The 19717-nt window shown below is 45.7% G+C and overlaps 1 protein-coding gene across 3 annotated transcripts in view; it reads right to left on the bottom strand.

The window, feature by feature from the left end:
• The window catches only part of LOC121444920 (mothers against decapentaplegic homolog 5), a 42034-nt gene extending 31382 nt beyond the window's left edge, over positions 1 to 10652 (bottom strand). The window contains exon 1 of one of the 3 annotated variants that reach the window (XM_041646862.1): positions 10545 to 10652. The gene's annotated coding sequence lies outside the window, so the exon portion shown is untranslated. Of the gene's footprint in view, positions 1 to 1729; positions 1751 to 10138; positions 10193 to 10544 lie in introns of those variants that run through there. The other 2 variants (XM_041646863.1, XM_041646865.1) reach the window with 2 other exon arrangements.
• Positions 10653 to 19717: the final 9065 nt, after the last annotated feature.

Genomic DNA, 19717 nt, shown 5'->3' with positions numbered 1-19717 from the left:
ACCCCTTCCCAGGGAGGATCAGGACCACTCCCACGGGGTATTTAGGCTCCACTGGAAAAAGGAACACATGGTCTCAGGGTTTTCATGGGCTCCTCTCCTCACCATGCTGTCTCGGTCCACCCGAGAGTGCCGCATTTATTAAACGCAGGTATTTTAATTCGGTCTAATCTGGTCTGATTGGTGTTCTTTGCACTGGCAGAGTGGCTTTTCTTAAGATTAATATTAAACAAATGGAGGTCCCACCAAAAAGAGTCTATTTTTTCCCACATGCCCAGGGCCTAAGGTCCAGGGCTACCTGCTGGAAAATGCCCTTCCTGTGTGCCCTCCGCCAGGCAAGATCAGCTTCACTCAGTGAGTCCCCCTTTTAAACTGCATTGCAGGTATGGTCTTGGGGTGACCCATTTGCTTTTTGGGTTTTCCACTGAAGTCACAGGCCCATGCTGGAATTCTGATCCACTTGGCAAAAGCCAGGAACTTTTGCTGAGATGGGACTTGGGTGTGGAGAAACTACCCCCCACACTCATTTCTCATGTACCCCCATTTTCACTCAAGGGCTCTGTTCAGTGAACACATCACAACAGGCTTGAGTCACAGAGGCATGCACTTCTAATGGGTTTCTTGTGATTCCAAGCCAATTATTCAAATGCCCTTAGATGGCCTTTTACAAAAAAAAAAAAAATCCTTTTAAATTGGGGCTATCTAGGGCTGGAGAGATGGCTCAGAGGGTAAGAGCACTCACTGATCTTCCAGAGGTCCCAAGTTCAATTCCCAGCAACCACATGGTGGCTCACAACCATCTGTAATGAGACCTGGTGCCTTTCTTGCCAGCAGTACATTGTATGTTTAATAAATAAATAAATCTTTTTTAAAAAAGGGGGGCTATCTAACGTAAATTAACAATGCACCAAAAGCCCATGGTTTCTAAATGCACACTCTCGTCCCACCCCCACTTCCGTGTGTGTGTGTGTGTGTGTGTGTGTGTGTGTGTGTCTTTCTCTCTATTCGCAGCCAGTGCTCTCGCCTCCCCCCCCCCCCATTCACAGCCAGCGGTTTGTCCTGCCCCCACTTCCATCAGGCAGTGAGGACCCCTGTTCCGGTTCGGGGATCTAAACCCAACTCCCTTTCTATTGCTGAGGACAGCAGAGGCCATTGCCGATCTCTCTGGAACAGGCACTCGTCCATCAGCTGTTTCCCTGGCCTTTGCCTTCCATGCTGGGATCACTCTAGCCCCTCCCTACTGTTTGCCACTTGGGCAGCCTCTTACAAAAAAAAAAAAAAAATCCTTTTAAATTGGGACTAACACCTAACTTAAACAAGGCTCCAAAAGCCCGCAGTTTCTGCCACACACTCCTGCCCTGCTACCCCCCTTCCCTGCTTCTCCAAGCTGTTTGTTGTTTGTCTCACTCTAAAATTTTTTAAAAATAAATCTGTTTCCTCTGTCCTTCCACCCTCCTGGCTTCTGCCACCTAACTACGCCAAAATTTTAAGTTGGTCAGCTAAAACAGGTTTCTAAAAATGTTTTGGTTGTCTGTCAAAATGATGTGGCCACAGTATGTCTGTGTAACTTTATAAATGTTTCTGTGTGCCTGTGTGCTCGTTTTAAGGTTCTTTGACTTATTAAAATATTCCTTTTAATCTTTTTACTAGCATTGATAAACTGTAACTAATTGGATAAAATACACACCTAAATTTAGCTTATATGCCCAGTTTAAATAACAGGTAATGGTACCTAGTTCTCAGTGCCTTTACAGATCCAAGGGCATGGCATTTTAACAAGAGCTTCTAGCACAGACATGCAGCTTCTGCAGAATCCTTTAGCTCCTCCAAGAAGATAGAAGACCTTCCACCTCCAGGCCTTGCCTCTGCTTCCTGGATGCTTCTTCACCCAGGGAATCATCCAAGACAGGTAGACTAAAATCTTCCTCTCACTGGAAAACTCTTTGGACCTCTTGTGCTCAGCAGCTAACAGCAAGCATTGCTTCTGAGACCGATGTTCTCCAAGGACTTTAAAAAGAGGATTTGGGATTGCCTGTGTAGCTAAAAACAGACACCAGTTTATACGTAAACTATATAATTTTTTCTTCTGTGATTATGAGATATATGTGAGAGATCAAGAAACAAAGAGGGACCAAGAAAGAGCATCCAGTCTACGCACACCAGCGTGCCCTTACTACAAAGGCGGGGCTACATCTTAAGACAGCACAACTCCAGAAGCAATGTTCCTGATTCCCCATTCCTGAAAAGCCTCTTTCTTCCCAGACTATCTTTTGTTATCTGATTTTCAAATGCACCTTTTTTTTTTTCCCTGTAATACTTTGCTCAAGTACCAACCACTAAATTCCATCTCCTATCTCAGATTTCAGCTTTGGCTGTCATCCCAAGGAAGATAATTAAAAATGAAATTAATGTTTAAAAATAAATTCTTTAACTCACTCATTTCACAGTTACTATTTACTAGATACTGTTTATTCAAACTAAGAATAAAACATTAATTAACTCACTACTTATTAAGGCATTATTATGAGCTGGGAATATAACAAGGAAAGAGGTATGGAGGCACAACTTTTAATTCCAGCACTCAGGAGGTAGAGGCACATGAATTTCTTAGTTTGTGGCCAGTTTGATCTACAGAGTGAGTTCCAGTACAGTCAGGAATACAGGGAGAAACCTCGGGGCAGGGAGGAATCAAAACCCCTGTCTTCTAGTAACTTATATTTCAGTGGTGGGAAGCACACAATGTAGTTAGTAACATTTTTGTTAGGGAACAGCTGGCAGAATATGGTGGGATGCTTATATTCCTAGCAGGACTGCCCACAAATTCAAAGTTGGTTAGATCTACATAGTGAGTTCCAGGCTAACCAGGGCTGCATAACAAGACCCTATATCAAAAATCCAAAACTGTTAAGAAGGGGGGAAAAAATCAGATGGTGGGGGAGGAGAGACAGAGATGGGTTAACAGGGAGTGTGAAGAGAGGCAGTTTCCAATAAGATGATGGGGATGGGCCTCGCTGAAAAGGTACCAAATGAACCAAAATTATAAGGAAACAGGGGCAAACCATTAAAAGGCAATACAAAGACCCTAAAGGACCCAATGCACTCAAGGAACACAGTGATTCCTGGGAATAAAGTGAGATAATAAAATAAGGCAAGAAGGTAAGGATTGGGACCAAAGAGGGAAGCAAGGCAGACCAGCCACAGTGGCAGGAAGAGAGTCAGTCTCTACTGTGGGTCAAATATGGACTGGGCTCAGAGAGCTGAGGAGGCACAAGAGCTGATTTATATTGTTGAGAATTATCCTGAGACCAGGCACGTTGGCCCACACCTATGATCCCAGCACTTGGGTGACAGAGGCAGGTGGATCTCTTCATGTTCCAGACCAGCTAGAGATAAACAGACACTGTCTTAAAAACAAAACAACAGACTGTGGCTAGTGTGCTGAGAGTTGAAGTAATCTAAGTAAGAGGAACTGGCAACTACCACCAGGGTGATAGCACTGGTGTGGTGAGAAGCAGACAGAGACAGCAGGATCCCTGATGGAGAGATATGAGTTGTGTGAGAACAGAAGTCAATAAAGATTCCAAGGTGTCAGTCTGAGCAGCTGGAAGAATAGGGTTTGTCATCAACTGACTTGGAAAAGGCTGATAAGCAGTCTAAACAAAGATCAGGACTTTAATAGTATACATATTAAATGTAGGAATAAAATGTTACTAAGCTTCAAGATTTCAGTATCATATAAGTCATAGTAACACTGATTAGTAACTCAAGGGTTCAGGTCTTCACTCATCTTGACCAATGCAGAACCCACTCTCCATCACCCTCCCCCAGACACAGAGTTCATGCTCAGACTTCTCAATTCCTGGAAAGAGCAGCTCCTTCACTCTCTGCCCCAACATCCCTTACTGCTTCAACTCAAATTAAAATGCAAAGCAAACTCTTGACAACACCATCCCATGCAAACCAACGTTCCATAATGACCCACAATTCCCCATCACAAACGCATACATATCAGACAAGTCTCACAAGCACAAAGCCAGTGAACCACATCCCAAGACCAACTCTTAACAGCTGGGTTCTCACTTCCATAGTGATTTCATGTCTGCAAGTGGGAGTGTGGCTGAATGCCCTCTCCATAATCCATGCATTTCCAGGGTATCTGGGTTTCTTGACAGGCAACTATGCTGCCAAGCTAGCCTTCAACCCATCTCAGAGAACTCGTATTACCAAGGGCTGGGAATGGGTTGGGAATGAAAGCATGTGTTACTCTACCTAGCTAACACATTAGCTGTACACGGTCTCACATGTCCTATATGCTTCCAATGCAGAGGAAGGCCTGACTTCTATTTCAAGGTCTTCTGCACAACTCTTTCACAGACTCCTTTAAGTTGTGGCTTACGGATGTGAACTGATGGTTCATTATGACAAAACTTTCCTGCATTCTTTACACTGAGAGTGAGTCACCTACATGGATATTCAGAAATAAGACTTAGCAAAGTTTCCCTACATTCCTTAAATACACAAGCATTTTCCACATGTATGAATTCTCTTAGGAGAGAATTTTTCCCCAAAATTCTTCATAGGCATCTTAAGGCAGGAGAGATGTCTCAGAGGTTAGAGAAGCATATTGTTCTTGCCTAAGATCCTAACCCCCACGTCAGGTGGCTCACAAACACCTGTTAACTACTCCAGCTCCAGAAGATGACAGCTGTCTCCTCCACAGACACCTATAGTTATGCACTCAGACACACACATACACAAGAGACACACAGAGAGTAGAGATAGAGAGGGAGGGAGGGAAACAAAGAGGGAGAGAGTTAAAAATAAATCTTAAAAAAAATAGCCAGGTGTGGTAGTCCACACTCAGAAAGCAGAATGGTCTCTATGAGCTTGAGCCAACATGGTCTACACAGTGACTTCCATGCCAGCCAGGGCCAAACAGTGACACCCTGTCTCAAAAACAAAACAAAACCTTCCCACATTTCTAATAGGAATCCCAGGTGAGTTTGAGAACCAAGAAGTTGAGAAACAAACAAGTAGAAGCAAGCCACCTGCAAACATACACCGAGTTAACTTTCCAGGTTAACCAGGATGAAGCTTTAGAAAATCTCTTTCCCTCTGGTTCTAAAATAAACAGCAGCCACCAAGGATCACAGGGACAGACCCCAGCACCACTGCCTAGGCTTTAGTTCTAATGCTTTAGAACTTGTAGGCTGCAGCTACGACTGCTGCAGAAGAGCTGAAAGAGAACGCGAGGACGCACAGCTCCTCCAGACTCAGAAACTCACCAGCTCTACAGGAAGATCTAAAGGAAGGAAGGTTACACGAGCACTCAAACTGCTTTCCTAGAGAACCAGCTCTGACTCCCAATTTCAAAAGCATTGGAGAGACAGCTCAGCTGCTGCTGCTCATGCAGAGGACCCAGGTTCAATCCCCAGAACCCACACAGCAGCTCACAACCAAATGCAACTCCAGTTCCAGCATCCTCTGGACTCCTTGGACACCAGGCACATACACGCAGGTAGAACACATAAAGATTACATGTTAAAAAAGACATCCAAAGCTCTAAACAGCTCTCATAGCCCTCTGGATGATGAACATGGGTCCCAACACTTCTCAAAGCACAGTCCTGCTCATTCTTTTGTGCCCCCAGATGTCCCTCCTTTGAATCGCCCACATCCAGACTTCTGTTTCCCAGCTTTTAACCACTCTTTAGGCTGCAGCTGCTTCTCTGAGTCCTCTAATTAAGCAGAGCCTGATCTAGATGTATCGCTCACCCTCACAGAGCCTGCAAGACTCCTTGCCTTGCCACCAGAAGTAGACCGTGCTTGTACAGGCTTGCAGGCACAAGGCCAGAAACAGAGCTGGCCAGTCTCTTTCACAGTGTTCTCCTTTCAATTACAACAAAATCACTGCTGCTCTTCATGAGCCTCTGAAGCACAGAAAGCCGAAGTCTACAGCATCCACTCCAATGCCACTGTGCTGTACTCCAGCACCACATGTGTACCTGAGAGTACAAGTACCCCCCTTAATAGAAGAGAAGAAAACAAACAAAAACCAGTGCTGGCTAGCCCTTCTGTTCTGTCATTTAATCTGCACTCAAGCGGAAAAGTGCAAACAGTCAGTGAGTTAACTAGACTCTCACCTAAGAGAACAGGAAAATGCAAATACGGCAAGACTACAGACAGCTCAGAAGTATTTCTGCACTATCCCTTCTTCCCAGGAACACACACCAGGATAACCAGACCTCCAGTGAGGCAGTCCACCACCGAGGGAAAAAGGCAAGACCTAGTACTTCAGGGAGAACAGAACCCCTGTGATCACACACATACTCAGAGAGCAAAGTTAAATTTGCACAGTGCCAGCCTCTTCCTGAAGCATATTCTGAGAAGGCAGAAAGGACACTTGACATTTGTGGCTGCTACCTTTTCCATTCCATCCAGCGTAACAAAGTAACATGCAGGAAATCAGAAGGAAATGCTCCAGTTAGAAACCTCAAAAAAGATCAAGATATTTCCAAATACCCATGGAATGCCAAACTAGAAAATACAGATACACTACAGGTAAAGACTGTGTTCACAAAGGATTCAGCACAAAACCTATTTACAAAACACACATTAACAATAATAACTAGTGAAGTAAAATTATAGGCTCATGTAAGAGAACTGTCCTAATAACTCTTTCTTCCAAAAAAAAAAATCTCATCAAAATTAAGACACAGTAAATAAGGGCAAAGAGAAAAGCTACTGAAAATACTTCTGGTAAAACTAAACCACAACCTCTAACCTGGCTGGGGGAAAAAAGTGTGTGCCTGTGTATGTGTGTGGGCATATTCACACATCTATCAAAGCTACACAGCGCCCAGAACTAGTGATTAATTATGAAAAGCCTTAATGTTCTATAATTACATCATCCCAAGTTATGAAACAATAAAGATTTAAAATATGTGACCTATGAGATTTGGAAATTAGTCTGTAGTGCATGCCTTTAATCCCAGCACCCAGGAGGCAAAGGCAGATGGATCTATGTGAGTTCAAGCCCCGTCTGGCCTACATAGTGAGTTCCTGGACAGAACTACATAGTGAGACCCAGCCAGAGCCACATGAGACCTTGCCTCAAAAAAATAAATAAATAAAATAAAAGATCGAAAAATTCTAATAATCTAGTTTTAAACAATTCTTCTGAAAGACTTCTAAATGCTGATGGTTCCATTTAGTAAACATACACACTACATTCAAGTTTTGGTTTGAGGTAAAGGACATATAGTAATAGCAATTAGCTAGATGACCTTGCCCTGAAAATTCCAACTGCTAATAGTCCACTAAGTTCAGAAGTAGAAAAACAAGGTGTAAGAAGGCACAGGTCAACCCCCCCAGGGCAAGGAGAGGAGGAGCGCTACACCAACATTTCTGGCCAGAGAGGACCTTGAGTCTGTAACAGGCTTTCCACATCCCACTTTCTCAGTTCTCTTCCAGACTGACACCTAGTGAAGATAAGAATCATTCCTCAGGCTACTACTGTCCATTACAAGATGGGAATCTTCTCCAATATCCGACCTCTTCAAGGTATGCTGGCAAATCATAGAACCCAAGGTGCCTAAACCATGTTCTTAATACAGAGCACTTACAGGTAGGAACATACAATAGGAATAAATATAATGTGGAGATGGATAAACCAGGGGAATGAAGGCCCTGAAATTAGCTCTGATGTGGGTCTCCCTGCCCAAAGCAATACAAACGCCTGGCAATAAAAAACATTGGTAAGTTATAAACAACAAAAAAAGAGCTTTCTCGATTCACACTACACAAGTATTGGTGAATTAAAACTTACACAACAAAGAATATGCATATGAAAGTGATTTTATATTAAATTTTGATACAAGCTACTAAGAAGTAAAACACTATCATTTTACTGCCTTATCTTCAAAACACTAAAATGGAATTTGTTCAATCAAGCCGCCAATATGTTTTCAGCAAAGAGAACACGGTGCCTCTGTTTAACACGAAGGACAAGAGCTCATCACTGCAAACCATGCTGTTTGGGTCCACCATGAAAACAGGAAACAGGCAGCCCAGGTATAATTACAGCTGTAGTCTAATGTGCCTTCAGGTTCAGCCAGGAATGAAAGCCCACGAGAGTAAGCAGAATTGACTTGCCTCTCTCCTTGCTACAGAAGGCAACTTTTAATAACACTCTCACAACATGTTACATAACCAGCACACAACAATCTGATTCAAACCTCATTAGCAACATTCTGCCACTGTCTCACACTGCAATTAATGGCTGACTCTGCCAGAGGGAAAAGAAAGACAACACATCCCACCAGAGTGAAGCAGGTAAGCACAGCACTGCACAAACCACAGACACATTTTACTCCCTCCCCCAGTTCACTGACTTCTTCCTTCAACTATCTATCCCATATCCCATGGATGCATGGAAAACTTTATCTGTGAGGTCTGTGCAGTGCAGTCTGCAGGCTCCAGCCAGCTAAAAGAACAAGCCAACCAATCCAAACAAACAACCAAGTGTGAGGGTGCGGGCTTGTGATCCTAGCCTTTGGGAGGTAGAGGTAAAGAGTTTAGGGTCATCCTGGACTACACAGCAAGTTTGAGGCCAACCTGGGCTAGCTGTCTGCAGAATGGAGGAGGGAAGTCAATTGAGAAGATTCGTCTATGACCTAAAGTGACCAAACGATGGATGGCATTTGCAACAAAGACACAGTAAAGGCTTCCGTGGTAACAGTCATGATCTGAAAAGACTGAGAGGGGGAGCAGCAGAGGAAGGAGAGGTGCCCCAGAGATCATTGTGTAAGCAATCAAACAAAATGAAAGGTTTTTCACACAAGGCCTCACTAGGTAGCGCTGGCTGGCCTGGAACTCGGGCAGATCTACCAGCCTCTGCCTCCCAAGTATTGGAATAAATTTAAGGTTTGAGCCAGCATGCCTGGCTAAAAAAAAAAAAAAAAAAAAAAAAAAAAAAAAAAAAAAAAAAAAAATCTGAGCATAATATATAAACGTTATAAAGGTTATATTTTGATGAACTGTTGCTTCTCAGTTGTGTTGGATATTTTTATAACTCCAGGGTTTCTTTTTAGAGGGGGAAAAATGTTACCAAATGGGTAAAAGGAAGAATAGAATTTGTTACTACTGACCCACTGACTTTCTCTACAAAATCTGAAACAATCTCAGGACAGAGCCGTTGAGTGTGAAACTGTCCTGTCTTGCGGCATGTGGGCACTGTTTGCATACAACAGGCACTATGGGCTGGCATTTGGCAGAAACATTCAACTACGCCTACTGGGTTTTCAGCTTCAAGTTAAAATGAAAAGCTACCTCGCTAGTGGTAACTCCCATACACTAAGGACATCCAAGTACTCTTTGTTTAAAAAAAGAAAGACTGCCAGACCAGACCGGTGATGGCTCACCACTGCAATCCCAGCACTTGGAAGGCTGAGGCAGGAGGACTGGCTGGAGTTCAAGGTCTGCACTGAAAGACCCTGTCAGAGAGAAAAGAACATCACGTGTACCCTTTTCTCTTAGCTGCTGTAAAGCCAACCAACAAAGTCCACTGATCCCCTTCTCTGTTGCTAGGTAGGAACACACTTGATAGCGCTAGGCAACAGGGATGATGTGACAAACGCCACTAGACTTCAAAACTTTTTCCAAAGAAAGATAAACAAGATATACTTAGCACCACACCCATTTAGACGCAAACGCGGCCAGGAGTACGCCCCCCACCTCCAGCTGCCCAGGAAACATTGTCTTTACAATCAAGATAAAGATCGGGCCTAGAGTGTTCGGCCAGTCCTGGCTCCCAGGTTGGCCTGGGCTCCATTCGCCGGTGCCATCCAAAAACCGGAGTCGGGACAGGCGCTTCGGATAGCTGGCACACCTCCAAATACCTCGACTATCCTCGCCAGCTCTTTCTGCAACCAAAATGTCCAGGCTACTGAGCATGCTCCGACCTCAGACGGGCGCCACGGGGGAGTTTTCAAAGCTCGGCTCGCACCTCGGCGCCGCACCAGCCTCGGAAAAGCGAAAAGGAACAGGGCCAGGGGGTGGGGGGTGGAGAAGGCACTGGGGCACGCACGCCCGAGGGAACCACCGGGACCGGCAGAAAGACAAAAGCTGCTTCAGTTCCTCACATAAAGTTTGGCGAGGCGCGAGGATCTCGGCGACGTCCCCAGAGCGCCGGGGGAGCGAGCGGAGGGCGGCCCGGGCGGGCGGGCGACAGCCGGGTGCAGGGGCGGGTCGCCGCGGGCCGGAGTGTAATTCCCACCGATAAGCGCGGATCCTTATCTCGAGCACACCAAGCGGCGGGGCGCGGGCTCGGCCTAGGCCGTCTGCACCGCTCGGTGGCGCGGCGAGGTGGCGGGGGGCCTCGTCGGGACCGTGGAGGGAGCCGTGGCCTCCGCGGCAGCCAGGCCTCCCCCGCCGCGCCGCGCAGCTCGGCGCCCCGTCCAGTCCGGTCTCGCGCGGGGACCCGCTAGGCCTCCGCCCGACCCCGGCTTCCGCCGCGCGTGCCCCTCCGCCCCGGGGCCCCTCACTCACCTCCCCGCCGTCCAGGCGCGCTCTCCTCACGCCGTCGCTGCGCCGTGCACGCGCCGTAACTTTATTAGCAGCTCGGGCGCGGGACAAGCGCACGGCACCCGCTCGCCCGCCCGCCCGGGACCCGGATGACGGGGAGGGGGGGGGGGGGGAACGGAGGTCCAAGGCGGCAGACCAGCGCATGCGCGTCGGGAGTGGCCAAGGCCTGTCTTACCCGGTCGGTGCACGGCCGGCCTGAGCGTGGCACTGGGCTCCAGGCTCTGCACCCACGGAACTGACCCGCCTTCTAACCAAACACTTGTCCTCGCCGTGGACAACGGGGGACCGCTCTCGCCTATAGAAAGCGTTGAAAGGTGTCTTCAGCTACAACTTCGCCTCTTACGTTGACGTGTGATATAAATCCTAACTATCATACAGCTTGCTAGATACAGCCAGACCGTGGCGCCCGAAGGAAAAATGCTCTGCAGATGGAGACCGTGCTAACCCGGAGCTCAGGGGAGATCGTCCATTTCTCAGGACACAATCCCAGCTGTCTAAGGGACACCGCCCCACTTCTGGAAGCAGGGAGTGTCTTGGGCGCAAGTGGAGGCGTGGAGGTGCACAGCCTGTCCACAGGCTAACGCCATAATAATCGGGCCGTCTGGCTCCTCTTTCCCTCCTAATTCCCCAAAGGGTCAGCATTCCCAGAAATATGATATCTGTATTAGGGCACCCGATTTGCCCAGCAAGGGAAAGCTTTTAAATAATTTGTTTATTTTTCAACACTTGTTTAAGTGTTCAAAACTGATTGTGTCGTTTTCTTGCTAAATAAGTTGGAACTATTTTTAAATCTCCAGTTAATCCCATTCTCCAATACCATTGGGTTCAAAATTCTGTAGACCCTAAATCTGACAACTTCTTGTCGCCTTAATGCCACCTCTGCGGCCTAAACCGGAGTCACCTCACTTGATACACAAATGGGCCAGTTTCCGTGTTGTTCCAAGTTTCCGTGGCTTGTTTCCAACGCTGTTGATGATGCTTGATCGAAGCAGCCATCCCAAATGGTTAGAGAAGCGAACTGGGTGGGAGCTGGGTAACCAGAGAGCATCTATCCACTCCCGTACTAAGGAGAGTGGCTGTTATTGGCTGTAGCCAGCCATCAGCAGGGAGAGGTGTGGGAATAAGGACCCAGTATTGGCAGATCTTCTGGCTTCACAAAGAAGATTGGGAATTTATCTTTTTACACGAAAGGAAATTCTCACATTTATCCGATCAGCCTCTTTGTCCCTTTCCACCCCCTCCCCTTCTCTTTGACATTGAGAAGACTCACACCAGCACAAGCCAAAAAAAACACACCCATGGTCCGGATTTAGCCTGCTGGCCCTCAGTTTGCAATCTCAGGTCTCCATCTTAAAGTTCTTTACTGCATCATAAACTGTGAACGAGGACTCCATGTGCCTTGACTCTCTGTAGTGCTTACTGGTTCTTTGTTGTTAAATACAATGTTTCCAGCCCTTGGAAGGCATGGATTCTGGAGCCTGGCATGGATTTACAACTCTCAGAAGTACCTATAACCGTAGCAAGAGAAATGCCCTTTATTCAGAATTGATGTTTGCAGAGGATCTTGTTGAATACTGTGTGTGTGCCAGTGACACTCCTCCCTTCAAGCCACTAGTAAAAATCCTTCCACAAACAAACGTGTGCATATTTGTAAGGACAATTGGTGAGGCTTGGAGTCCTTTCCAGAGTCACACGAATAACCCTAAAACCAAACGTTTTACTTCCTCAACTGTGTATCTGCACAGTGATCCAATCAACCAGACTCTAGGTTCCCAGGTGGTTTGGGGCACTCAGGTTAGGCCTTCAGTTGCGAGAGATAATAACACAGAACAGAGGAATGGAGAGATCAGCAGCCAAAAGAACTCTCCCAGTAAACAGAGACATGACCTAAACTTCACAGGGTGTAGAAATCAGAGGGCCTACTAGCTATCCAAGTCATAAGGAACTGGAGCTTTGGGTAATCAGCTAACTCTAAGCACAAAAGGAGGACAGGGTGATCTGAACAGATAGATATGTGCTGTGGGACATCTGGATTTGTAATAAAAAAATGGTTTTTGAGATCAGATGCTCACCTGATGGAGATCCCCTGACACTCGCCTCGGTGTTTGATTTTTCTTTACTGGGAGAGGCATCTATTTCTGAATCACTAAGGCCTGCAGTTGCCAACCAGGAATGGCTGTTCCCTAGGAAATACCTGGCAGTTTGAAGACTTTCTCCATTGTCCCAGGCAGGGAGGCCATGGGAACCCAGCAGGTAGAAGCCAGAGATGATATAAGCACCCTAAATGTCTAGAAGGCCCTTCTTCCACTGAGAACTACCCAGCCTGGATGTTAAGGTGCAAAGGCAAGAAACCTTACCCCCAAATGGTTTGTATTTGATTAAGTTCATTTTAGGAAAAAAACTGGGCCTGTTCTTTCCAGTTCTTCTCAATAACCAAAGATGTCAGTCATTTGGTAAATGGAATTAACCTCAAGGGCTTATTAATGTCCCAACCCATCTTCAATTTTTCCAGACCCAAGAAGTAAACAATTTTCAGGAAAATTGGGGAAACACGTGGATCATATTTTCTTAAGTTTTATTTTAAAATATAAAATAATTAAGGCAAAATGGTTTTAGTTGAAAATTATTAATAAATACTTGAAGTCCACAATTCTTCTGTAACTTAGAAGTGTGTCACTAAAAACACCTACCTATACACAAGTGTAAGTAGAAGAACTAAGTGTTTGGAGGTGTCACCCAACAGAAACATCCCTGAGTGACACCATCAGAGGCATCAATAGCCCCCAGAGACGACACCATCAAATGTATCTGTATCTTCATAGCCCCCAGAGATGACACCATCAAATGTATCCATATCTCCATAGCCCCCAGAGATGACACCATCAAATGTATCCATATTGTCATATCCCCCCAGAGACGACACCATCAAATGTATCCGTATCTCCATAGCCCCCAGAGACGACATCATCAGATGTATTCATATCATCATATCCCCCAGAGATGACACCATCAAATGTATCCATATTGTCATATCCCCCAGAATTGACATCATCAGATGTATCCGTATCTCCATAGCCCTCAGAGAAGACATCATCAGAAGTATCCGTATCTTCATAGCCTCCAGAAATGTCTCCCTTCCTCAGACAGTTATGGAAAGTAGGCACCGGAGAAGAAATGTCCAAACTTACATGCATTCTCCAGACAGCATCCTTAAATAGAATAAAACCTCCATTTCAAACTCTGAGAGTTCATTCTCTGCATGTTCTTCCACTGGCCAACTACCCCCAGGCTCTGTCCCTAGTACTAGAAAAAGTGTAGGAAGCACAGCTAAACCAAACAGAGTTCCCAAACCAACGAGGCTCCAAAGAAATGGCACCTGAAGATACCCCACAGGCCAGAGGTGGGGAAGCAAACAGCAATACATAACATAGACGGTCAAAAGAAACTTTATGTTTCTCTTTTAAGAGAAACCAGGCTGGAGAGGTGGTCCAGCTGACAAGAGCACAAACTGCTCTTCCAGAGGGCCTGAGTGAGATGCCAGAACCCAGTGGGATGGTTCACAGCCACCTGTAACTGCCACTCTAGAGGAGCCAATGACCTCTTATGGCCTCCGTGAGCAATTGCACTTACATGCACAAACCCATGATAGATGTGCAAATATACACATAATTAAATATAAAAATAAACCTTAAAGAAGTACAGAATAAACCAAAGGGCCACACCAACAGGAGATCACACTGAAATAATTTTTATAGAAAAATTGAAAGTATTTTCCAGTAAAATTCTAGTGTTCTTGTGTAGAAGACTTCTACACTCATCAGTAAGCCAGACATGGCAGCATACACCTGGACTCCTAGCACTGTACAAGTTGAGATGGGAGGATTGTGAGTTCAAGGCCAGCATGAACTGCATCGTGTGCCCCTGTTTCAAAAATCAAAAAGAACCCATAGACAAATCTATTTTAATAACTTGGAAGCTGAAGCCATAACACACAGTAAGAGGAGGAGGAAGAAAAGAGAGGATAACAGCTGTGTCCACTCAAAGCCCAGGAAACTATCAACCGCAGACTCTTTGAAGCTCCAGCAATGACAGCAGAGAATCCCTGGGCCCCTGTGATTATTGAGAACATTTTTTGTGTATACCTGTGTACAAATCTTCTGAAGAAAAAGTCCATGGCTTTCGCTAGACTCCCGAACGACTTCCTGACTTCCACATTCTTGCAGACACTCAAGACAGCGGCTGCTTTACACATGGTAAACAGCCAGTGTGTCTATGTTAAGTTACAGCTTCTCTCCTTTTTCACTTAGCATAGTTAGGAGACTCCTCTCTGGGGAAGGCGGCTTCATGTAGAATGTAAGAACCTGGCCTGCCTGTCTCCAGCCATCTGCTACATTAAAGAAGACTCTCCATGGCAAGAATCCAAAACACAAAATTAAAAGGGTTGCTTGCACCCAGAGTCGTAAAACAAAGAGGCTTTTGGGGCTTGGAGAGAAGGCTGCCTCTTCCTGCCTGGAGCAGCATCTGCTGTCTCCTGCTGGCGAACACTTCTCAGTTAACTCTGCTAACTCCCATGGTTCTTCTTTCTCGGCTTACATCCTCAGAGACCCCATCTCTCAGGAGTCAAACCGCATGTGTACCTCACTTCAAACCCAGAACAGCAGGTGAAAATTGGGGAGTGGGATGGAACTGAAGAGAGGGAGAAAGAAGATAAAAGACTCATGTCTCCAGGACGGCCTTTGACAGTGTGGAATGTTAACCACAAGAGCCCTGAAGTCGGAATTCTTGATTTGAAAAATGGCCATCTAACTTTTACCTGGGTGACCTTGACAAGATTTCTTAGCCAGTTCTGTCTCTTCACCTACAAAACAGAGATAACAGGAGTAGTGAAGTAATAGAATCATCCCGAAGATTAAACTCACGGCGCCTTCAAGGCACCCACAATGCCTGACACACAGCAAGTGCTAAGCAGTGTTTGTTTTGAAAACACCCATTTCCTGCTGACGTGCCAGATAATTCCAAAATATTCTTAGCAAATGCATTAGTTACAAGAAATGTATTCACCCTATAGATTAATAAATTGTCTTTTCCCTGTACTGTAGTAGGTAATTTTGTTCATTTGAGGGTCTCTGATACCATCTGTTACAAAGAATGCACACACCCACGCACACACACACACACACACACACACACACACACACACGAGGAAAGTGTGTATTATATACAAGCTAGGCAAGTGTTCTAGCAGTAAGTTATACAACTCCTAAACTGATGTGTCCATTTTGACTGATGGACTCCAGATCCGTAAACCACCTTCCCCTCCCAGCTTCCCTACCGCAGGGTAGTAGCTGCAGGGTTTTTTTCCACTTTCCTTCCTCCGGGTGCTCTTTCTCCTTCCTCCTTCATGACACATTTCCTTCCTACTTTGACCACAGTGGGCATTGCCTATCTGAGAGGTGGGGTACCTGACCTCTTAGTACCCTAGCAATCTAGGTCACTGCTCACCAATGGACAGTAAACTAAGGGACACATACCATCACTTAGGTCCATGAGAGATGTCTGGATATTGATAGAAGAGTCCCCCCTCTGACTGTGAATGCTAGTTCTGGGACTAGCAGGGACCTCCTTGACACCATCTGGAGGACGTCTGTTTGGAAACAAAGCCAACAGAGAGACTCAGAGCTGAGAACAAAACGCTGGAGCAACTCCCCGCCAGATTCTTCTGAGTTTCTGGATCCAGCTTCACTTGAGGTATCTCAAGATCCTCCTTAGACTCTCCAGCTACTTCAGCCACTCCAGTCTGCTCCTGTGTGTGTGCACACGCACGCACATATACACACATACATGTGCATGAGGACCATTCTGGGAAGTTAGTTCTTGCCTTCCACCCTTGATTTGAGGCAGGGTCTCTGGTTTGTTGTTGATGTCCTGCTCTGTGTAGTCTGAGTGTCTGAGTTCAGGTCATCAGCTTTGGGCAGCACGTCCTTTGACCTCCAGAGCCTTCTCCCCAGTCCCCTGCAGTTGGCTTTTGTTTCAGTTAAGTTACACTTCAGTTAGTTACCATGGCAATCGCACTGAACCTGTTAGGTGCAGATTTGACCTCCTAATATTTGACATCCTACCTCCCCCCACTGCCTGGTCCCACTCCAGTCTTCCCTCTCTCAGGAGATGGCAGTTACATCAGACAATCAATCACTCAAGTGATATCTACATGACTGACATACATGTCTTCTCTCTGTGTGTGCTGTGGATACCTGTGGCATCTTTCATTAGTGATGATGGGATTTGTTTCCTGGCCTCTTTGGAGTCAAATTTGCCAGGATGACTTTTGGCAGGGAACGTGATATAATACAGTTGGTCAATGTGTTTGATGCTTCCAAGTGGTCATTTGCTACCCATCTTTAGATCAGTCCCAGAGCCAGGCATCATGACACTCACTTGGAATTCCAAAACTCAGGAGGCAAAAGCAGGTATGTCTTAAGTTTGAGGCCGGCCTGGGCCCCAGAGTGAGGCCCGTCTTCAAACAAAACAGAGTGGAACCGATACCAGCAGCTCCACAGCTGTTCAAGCAGATTCTGACCCATGTGTGAGAAAACACAATGTCTTGTTCCTTGACACAGAGACTGGGATGCTCTTGGTTGTTTTTTTTTTTTCACTCTTTTGGCTTTGTGGGGGGAGGGCTACCACCCAGCTTCCAAATAAATCATACATGGAGGCTTATTGTTAATTATAAATGCCTGGTCTTAGCTTGGCTTATTTCTAGCCAGTTTTTCTTAACTTAAATTAACCCGTCTACCTTTTGCCTCTGGGCTTTTTCCTTTTCTTACTTCTGTATATCTTACTTTCACTCCTCCTCCGAAGCTGGCTGGGTAGCTGGCCCCTAGTCCTCCTCTCTTTGTTCTCCTGCTCCTTGATCTCTTTTTCTCCTTCTATTTATTCTCTCTTCCTGTCAGCCCTGCCTATCCCTTTCCTCCTGACTATTGGCTGTTCGGCTCTTTATTAGACCAATCGGGTGTTTTAGGCAGGCAGAGTAACACAGCCTCACAGAGTTAAACAAATGCAACATAAAAGAATACAACACGTCTTTGCATCATTAAACAACTGCATAAATTCCACAGCATAAATGAACGTAACACATCTGAAAATAATATTCCACAACATTGGGGTTTGCCCTGTGGTGACAGTCAACCAAAACACTCTGTACTTACTCCTAGCTTTTGCCTTTTTATTTATTTATTTATTTATTTATTTATTCCTAAATTCAACAGGATGGTAAACATTTATTAAACACCTCTCAGGTATCAAGCATGCTTTAGGCATCAGGGATGAGAAATTAGATAAAACAGATAAATATCTAAATTGTTATGCAAATAGATCATTTTTAAAGATGTAATATTGTTTTTTAAAACTGTGTGAGGTATGAGAATTTGTACACACTAAGTATAGTTGCCCAAGGTGGGCAGATGCATCTGACTCTCCTGGAGCTGGAGTTACAGGGACTATGAGCTGCGCAGCGTGGGTACTGGGGACTGAACTCAGGTCCTCTGGAAGAGCAGGAAGCACTCAACCATTAAGCCATCTCTGAGGGTCACTTTATTTATTTTTAAATAGGGAAGCAGGTAACTGTTAACATGCAACAAGGTCATATGGACCTGGTGGGAAAGCAGAGCCCCTGAGGGAAGCTGGGAAAGTGCTGGGATGCAGAGCCCCCCCGAGGCTGCTGTGTGGCTGAAGTCTGCATGATTCCAGAGGGCTTTCCACTGCTCTCAATGCAGCCTCAAGACTTATCTGTCCTACTCAGAAATGATCTCAGATCCATCCACACGTCTCCGTGTCTGTTGTCATGGACAATCACCACTGGAACCAAGCCCAGGTCACTATCCTGTACCTCCTGGACATTCTGCTGAGTCCAGTGTTGAAAATTTAAATATGATGTCACCCTCAAATGAAAGCCCTTCAAGGCCCTCTCACTGCCTTCCCACAGCCCACCCAGAAGGGCCATCCCACCATTTCTTACGTCCTCCAGTGGGGTCACAAGCTCATATGCAAATCAGAGGCTTTGTGTATGTGGTCCCCCGCCTCTCCACCTTGGAATCTTCTGGAATGCTATGCCTAGTACTAGAGAACTGTATTGTTCCTCCTCAACCAGCATCTCAAACGCGTGTTTCTTACAAAGGCCTTTCCCAGCTGACTGAGTTCTTTCCCTCCGTCTCCACCACTTCTAGGTTGGGGCTCTCCCTTCTATGCTCGGAGAACAACCAGTTCTTGCCTTGCTGGAATTCACTTCTCACAGGTCAAGACTTGATCAAAGTCTGCATACCCCACTGTAATTAAGCTTCACAACTAATGCAGGCCCTCAATTACTATGTACTGGGGTGTGACCTCCTTCTTCCTGTGACAGAAATTCAGGCCTTAGATTGGCATTCATTCATTCATGCATTCATTCATATAAAGAGTGTAGGCATGGGGCCTAGAGATCTAGATGGCTCAGTCCATAACGTCCTTTCCACACCGATTATCAAGACCCAAGTGCACACCCCTGGCATACATGTAAAGAATGAGGGGTAGCAGGTCATGCCTGGAATCCCAGCACAGAGGGACGGAAGACAGAAAAGTCCCAAAGGCTTTCTGTCAGGCAGTCTAACTGAATCAGAAACTCCAACTAAGTTAGAGATGCCACCTCAAAGGTGAAGAGTGATTGAGGAAGATAGATACCCAACATCACTTCCGGCCTCCACACCGTCAAACACATACACATACATCAATAAACATGTACACTCACACACACACACACACACACACACACACACATACACACAAGCAGTGCCTCCTATGTGCCAGGCATTGTGTTAAGTAATGGAGATTGTGCTGAATGAGGTGTCCAAAATCAGGCATACAAAGGTACTTTTCCTGTCATGGCGACACTCCCAGTCTCCCGATCTCCCGGTCTCCTGGTCTCCCTGTCCCCTGAGCATGCTTGCTTGTGTTTTGTCTTCGAATTCCTCAACTATTTCATGTGAGAGCTGGAAAGGAGAAAATCAAGCCTGTCATTTCAGAATGCCAACTGTCCACTGTGGAGGTGACGCTTGATTCTGACAAAGAGACCCTTGTTTCCTTTGGACAATTCAGCTGTGAAAATG

This window comes from Microtus oregoni, unplaced genomic scaffold (genome assembly GCF_018167655.1).
Source record: "Microtus oregoni isolate MIOR12 unplaced genomic scaffold, Mior012 000148F_ref0000004, whole genome shotgun sequence".
NCBI classification, from domain to species: Eukaryota; Metazoa; Chordata; class Mammalia; order Rodentia; family Cricetidae; genus Microtus; species Microtus oregoni.
This window is presented reverse-complemented; position numbering and strand designations above follow the sequence as displayed.